Genomic DNA, 7,092 nt, shown 5'->3' with positions numbered 1-7,092 from the left:
CAGTCGTATCTCACACATACAGATATTGCTGTTTTTCAAATGTATGTAGATGAGTTGTAATTTAGGAGTTTTACAGAGTCAACAGGTACTAAAAGTAATACTGCGATTCTATTGGAAGTTCATAAAAGCGTTTTAAATTTTTTATAACAATTTAAGTTTTAGTTTAAGTTAGGAAACCACCTCATTAGTCCAGTTGATATCTAGGTCTGAGCTGTCCAGTATGGTAGCCACATGTGACTATTTAGAGTTAGAAGGAAATTAACTAAAAATTCATTTTTTCAGTTTCTCTAAGTACATTTTAAGTAATCACATGTGGCTAAAGGCTAAATGGCCGAAAAGTACAGATATAGAATATTTCCATCCTTGCAGAAGTAGATACTGATGATGTTGACACTTAAGATGAATAAAAAGTAACTTAACCATAAAATGTACCCTTAACAGAGGTAACTCATTTAATTTATAGCATAACAGAGATAAATGAAATTGGAGATGGTTAAGCAGTTTCTACCCTTGTTCAGTGAACAAATATATCATCATCTCTTCATAAAGAAATAAATGAAATGTATTGTTTTTCCCTGGGTATTGCCTGGATTGTAAAATGCTTCTCCCATCTCCTTACCCCATCCTTCTTCCTTGTAGGTTAGAGTTACTCGTTATTGGTAAATAGCCAACTATGGAGACTAAGGACCAGAAGAAACACAGAAAAACAGTGGACCCAAAGATGAAAAGAAAAAGAAGTGGCATCTGCAGGATCTTCAGCTAGGAGACGAAGAAGATGCCCGGAAGAGAAATCCCAACGCTTTTGCAGTTCAGTCTGCTGTGTGGATGGCTCGATCCTTTCACAGGTGTGTTTAGCTACAGTCTGATGCTTCTTCCGTTGATTCTTTTTAAATAGTAGGAGCCTCTCACAGGCGACATTTGGACTCACAAGTCTAGTCTAGCTCCAAAGGACATGCAGATGCATGTTGTGTGGCTTTTACCAAAACGTGAGAAGCTTTGCCATAGAATCTGCCTTGCCTCCAGCATCTGCACACTAGTTGGTGTTTCTTGCCCAAGATACAAGAATTTATAGAATTTGTTTCTTCCTAAACTTTAAACTGTTTCTGTGGTGATAAGTGTGCTTCTTCCCTCTGGATACGTTTTATGAAGTTGTAATATAAAATACAAAAATTACAATATTTAATACTAACATAGCTTTATTTAGTGAGTCCTTATGATATTCTTAGCAGTGTACTTTAAACATTATTCAACTAAATCCTTCCAGCAGCCTTACCAGAGTAGGAATCATTCTTGCCCTCATTTTATGGACAAGAAAACTGAGGTCAAGAAAACAGGTTACCTCCAATCACATAACCAGTAAGTAGGAGAGCCAAATTTAACTCCAGAGCCTCTGCTCTTATCCATTATGATGCACTGCCTTGGTATTTACCTTTTTGTTTTTAAAAAACTATTAAAATCACCCATAAAACAGTCAGATTTAAGGAGTGTTTAATTTTCAACTCTCTATACTATTGAAGTCATCTTGTTACATCTTTATTGAACAGCAATTATTTGGATGGGAGTCAGCAGTTAATAATTGACAAGTTAATTATATTTATATATTGTCTGTTGTACTCTCTATAAAATATACTAAAGTACTCACATCTGTAAGTGTACTAAAAAAGTCTACTTATAAGGTTGATACCTTTTACTCTATTTTGAAAGTGTGTTTCCTTTTTTTTTTTTTAATGAATAGAACTCAGGATTTGAAGACCAAAAAAACATCATCTTCCAGTGGTTGATCGAACTCCACTAGAGCCCCCGCCAATAGTGGTAGTGGTGATGGGGCCTCCAGAGTTGGAAGGAGCACTTTGATATAATGCCTCATTCGGAACTTCACCTGGCAGAAATTGACTGGGATCAGAGGCCCTGTGACAATCGTGTCAGGTAGGAGATGCCGCTGCAGACACAGAGTTGGCGTGGCTGTTGTCATCTGAGGGACATGTGTGTGTTTGTTGTTTTCTTGAGTGGAACATGTTAAATATTGTCTTATCATGTTACTTCTCTTATACTTTTACTAAGTTAGCTATAACTTCAGAAAAGGGTAAGTTCCCAGAGATAAGGATGTGATACATATCTTATCCTGACTGCTCTATGGCTTCGCCAAGCATGTTCCTTGGAAGGGCCTGACAGGCCTGGTCACTGTGAACACATCATTTAACAGACAGCACGTACCTCCTATGTGCCAGGTGCACGTGCTTGCCCTTATGAAGCCACATGCTGGTGGAAGTGCGCGTTTTCTCTTTTTCCTAGGAGAATTCGTCTGCTTTGGGAGATGGTGACCTTTCCAAGTTTGAGGGAAGATGAAACAAACTTCCAGTGTTAGAATGGCAATGTACACTCTGAAATCTCTTATTATTGCAATAATATAGTTGGATTAAGGTTTTTCTTTATATTTGGAGCATCCATATTTTCTTTTCCTTTTGTTGAGACAGAGTCTTACTCTGTGGCACAGGCTGGAATGCAGGGGTGTGATTACTGCTCACTGCAGCCTCAACCTCCCAGGCTCAAGCAATCCTCCTACCTTAGCCTCCTGAGTAATGTATGCCACCATGCCTGGCTAATTTTTCTTTTTTTTTCTTTCTTTTTTGGTTTTGTAGAGATGGGGTTTCCCCATGTGGCCCAGGCTGGTCTCAAAACTCCTGAGCTCAAGGGATCCACCTGCCTTGGCCTCCCAAGGTGCTGGGACTACAGGTGTGAGCCACTGTGCCCAGCCCATATTTTCTTGACCGTTTTCTTATTACCTTAATTTAGACATAATTATCCTTGTGAATATTCTGTTGCATTATGTTTGAGGATGTTTTTAGCGATAGTGGGAACATGGGAAGTTTTGATAGAGGCAAAGACACTGACCTGCAGCCGAACAGCAGGATCATGGTTATCATGGAGCCTGTCCAGTCAGAATTTTCCCTGTTTAAGCACTTTTATTCATCTGGGTAGACTTTTGATATTATTTAAATTTAGAACACAGCAAGAAAAACAGGATGGAATTTATTTTATTTTACCAGTTTTTGCCTATAAAAATGAACTTCTGGTACACTCCGTAAATGTATATGGTGTTTTACTGGATGCAATTAAAAAATGAAAATTAGAGTTGATGGTTAGAGTTTTTTCAGGGTCTTTTTAAAGTAAAATTTTCATCTTTTCACTTACAGGTTGAAAGCACAGACTCACCATTATTGAATGCAGGTGTGACATTAACATGATGATCTATCTGGCTAAAGTAGCAGATCTGGTAAGTCAGCAGGGGCAGCCTGGGGTGCTGATGGAGACTTACAGCATTGTGGTAGGTTATTTACCCCATGATGAAGGGAAGAGAGTTTTATGATTATTAAAGAAATCGTGGTCATTATCAGAGATATAGTAGATGTGACTAAATTGATGATGACAATAATAATAGTAATAAATGTTGTCATATTAATAATACAAATGGAATGTGCACAATGAAATGTATTCCAAAATCTAAAAGCAAATCACAGGATGGAGAAAACCTTTAATGAACACAGCTAATAAGAGCTCATTAACATGCATACATATATACGTAGAAATATATCATAGTAAGTACCATTTCTTCTTGCAGCCTTTCTGGCACTGTGCTAACTGCTTTCTACAAATTTAGCTTACATAAGCCCTTGATACAACCTTGAGGTGAGTAGGTATTATCTATAGTTTACATAAGATGAAATAGAGCCCCCCAGCAGTTAAGTAACTTGTGTGAAGATGGGACCCTTGTTCCTGATGGTTCTAGAACCTTCATCCTTAATGATAATGCTAAAATAAGTAGATGAATTGCCTGAAGAAGTGGTCAGAATTTATCAAAGAAGATGTAGCAGTACTCAGTGTAGGGAAAATGTACACGCTCTTGCATTTATGGAAATGATAATGTTCACTATTTCTGATATTCTAATAACTGTCTTTTAAATTAGCAAAAACAAAATACAAATTAGCAAAAAAAAAAAAAAAAAAAAAAAGCCAGACACAGTGGCTCATGCCTGTAATCTCAACACTTTGGGAGACCGAAGTGGGCAGATCATCTGAGGTCGGGAGTTCGAGACCAGCCTAACCAACATGCAGAAACCCCATCTCTACTAAAAACACAAAATTACCCAGGTGAGGTGGTACATCCCTATAATCCTAGTTACTTAGGAGGCTGAAGCAGGAGAATCACTTCAACCTGGTAGGCAGAGGTTGTGGTGAGCCAAGATTGTGCCATTGCACTCCATCCTGGGCAACAAGAGCGAAATTCCATCTCAAAAAAAAAAAAAAAATTAGCAAAAAAATAAGCCATATTGATTAGGAAGTGTGGGGTAACAGATAACTTGGTTTTTTCATTTTTACTTAGTTTTTTCTAGAGCTACAGATTTTATAGTTTGGCCCGGGAAGACTCCTAAAATATGAAAAAAAAAAGTAATACAGATTTTAAAGTTGTGCGATTGTAATGTCGGAAAACTAAATAACATTCAAATTTTGAACATGTAATGCTACTATTAGTAAAAATAAGTATAATTAATGTAAAGTTGTGTAAAGATTACTGAATCTTTTATACTTAAAATAATTCAAATAGTTCACAGAAGTCATTTGTTTCTCTTTTATTTAAAATGTAGCAAGTTTCTGATTTTAAAGACATACATATTAAGAGATGCTTTTACATTTTATTTTTAGTTATTATGGATACATAATAGTTGTACATATTTATGGGGTGCATGTAGTATTTTGATAGAAGCATACAATGTGTAATGATCAAATCAGGGTGATTCAGATATCCATCACTCAAACATTTATATTTTATTTGTGTTAGGAACATTTTAATTTCATTCTTTTAGTTATTCTGAATTATATAATAAATTATAGTTACCCTATTGTGCTATTGGACACTAGAATTTATTCTATCTAACTGTATTTTTGTACCTGTTAACCTTTCCCTCTTTGTCCCTCCCTCCCTGCTCCCCTTTCCAGCCTCTTAACCATCATTGAGAGATGCCTGTGTAAATCTTTTTAAGAGTTTCAAAAGTAGCACGATTGGTAAAGCACTCTAACTGTAATGCAGGGTACACACAATGTGCATTTTCTCTTTCCTTGCTGTAACCGCTGGTCTCTCAGGTCCCTGCAGAGCAGTATCCTTCCAGATACATATAAACACACATGCCACCCTTTTGTAGCTTATTTTATACACTGTTCTATGCTTTGCTTTTTTCGTGTAATATATCTTGGAGGTGTATAATCAATACTGTAGCTCTGCCTCCTTCTTTTTAATATAATATTCCATTCTGTGGATGCACCATAATTTATTTAGCCTAGCTTATGTTGATTGCTTTGCTCTGGGTTGTCAAAGCCTCCTGAGTACAGCAGAGGCACACACAATACGTGGATTTGGGTGTGTACATGTGTGTGTGGATTAGGGGAGTAACACTGGCTTAGATGACAAAGATTGGCAGCTGAGGGACTGTTTGCCCCCTTTTGTTCCTGACCCTACAACCAGCTGCTTGTCCCTTGGCACTCTGTGACATCAGATGTGGTGCGAGGATATTCCACCTGTTCTTTGAGCTGGTCCAGTGTTGCTGGAGAGCTCTGCTTGCTGCCTCGGTCTGCAGTGGCAGCTGTGCTTTCCTACAGGCCCACCTTCATATATTCTGTGGTTTTGGATTTTGAATATTTCCTGGTTTAATCAAAGATGGGCGTTTCTGTTTCCATTTTTTGTTAGTTTTAGTTATCCACGGAAAGATAAAACAGAACTATCTTTAATATTAAAACTACAAGTTTCCAGGAATCAGTTCTGAAATTATTTTGCATCTTTGAAGTGTCTTAAATTTTAAAAATTGATCTTGGCCAGGTGCGGTGGCTCACGCCTGTAATCCCAGCACTTTTGGTGGCTGAGGCGGGCAGATCACAGGAGATCGAGACCATCCTGGTGAACACTGTGAAAGCCCATCTCTACTAAAAACATACAAAAAAACTAGCCGGGCATGGTGGTGGGCGCCTGTAGTCCCAGCTACTCAGGAGGCTGAGGCAGAAGAATGGTCTGAATCCGGGGGGCGGAGCTTGCACTGAGCCAAGATCGTGCCACTGCACTCCAGCCTGGGCAACAGAGTGAGACTCCGTGTCAAAAAAATAAAAAATTGGTCTTATCTGCTTATATTTCCTTATAGACTACCATTCATCATAATCTTACTGTTTTTTTACTGAATTCTAAACTGGTAGCTATTTAAAAAAAATTTCTGAGCAATTGAGTTATACAAATTTACATACAAGATAGAGGTTTCCATTGCATACTTCCCAGCAAAAAAAACAGATTTTTTGTTTTCTGTGAGGAGATTGAAAGAAGAGGTTGGTTTTCTGTAACTATTTAATATATTTCATTGATTATCACTTTGTTCCCATTCTTTGGATGTCAGAGACCTGTTATTTGGCTTAAAAATACGTTACAGAAAATTTCATTTCTTTAAATTAGGATTTCTTAGGTAAGGGCCAGGTTAGACCCAGCCTTTTCTGAGTTACTTCTCATGCATTAGAATTCTTAAAATGGAAGTTTATATCCTAGTGGGCATTGTCTTATGGTTGCCTTTTAGAGCAAGTCAGACAGTGGTGGTTTCTCTGTCTGGCTGATGCCTGTGTAGTCATTTGATTTAGTCTGCAGTGGTACTTTTCTGTCAAGGGCCAGGTGAATATTTTTGGCTTTGTGGATCATATCTTCTGCAGCTACTTAGCTCTGCAGTTGTAAGTGCACAGGCAGCCATAGACGATATGTAAATGAATTAATGTGGCTATGTTCCAATAAAACTTTAGTCACAAACACAGGTGATGGGCTGGATTTGGCCTGTGGGCCAGTTGCCAACCCCTAGTGTAGGTGGTCTGTTTTGGTAGTTTCTTTGAGAAATAATGTGTTCTGCTTGTAGGTACTGATGCTTATAGATGCCAGCTTTGGGTTTGAAATGGTAACATTTGAGTTTCTAAACATCTGTGAAGTACATGGCTTTCCTAAAATTATGGGAGTTCTCACTAACCTCGACTCCTTCAAGCATAATAAGCAACTGAAGAAGACAAAGAAGCGATTAA

General features: G+C 37.8%; 1 long non-coding RNA gene across 1 annotated transcript; it reads left to right on the top strand.

Annotated features, from left to right (window-relative positions):
• Window positions 1-639: 639 nt before the first annotated feature.
• On the top strand, window positions 640-7,092 carry LOC115833812. Its single transcript, XR_004029088.1, has 4 exons — window positions 640-845; window positions 1,736-1,926; window positions 3,195-3,274; window positions 6,933-7,092. It is a non-coding gene; the product is annotated as an uncharacterized LOC115833812 (long non-coding RNA).

Source organism: Nomascus leucogenys, unplaced genomic scaffold (assembly GCF_006542625.1).
Source record: "Nomascus leucogenys isolate Asia unplaced genomic scaffold, Asia_NLE_v1 001318F_42262_qpd_obj, whole genome shotgun sequence".
Taxonomy (NCBI): domain Eukaryota; kingdom Metazoa; phylum Chordata; class Mammalia; order Primates; family Hylobatidae; genus Nomascus; species Nomascus leucogenys.
Note: the sequence above shows the minus strand (reverse complement) of the source record. Positions and strands in the feature narration are given on the sequence as shown.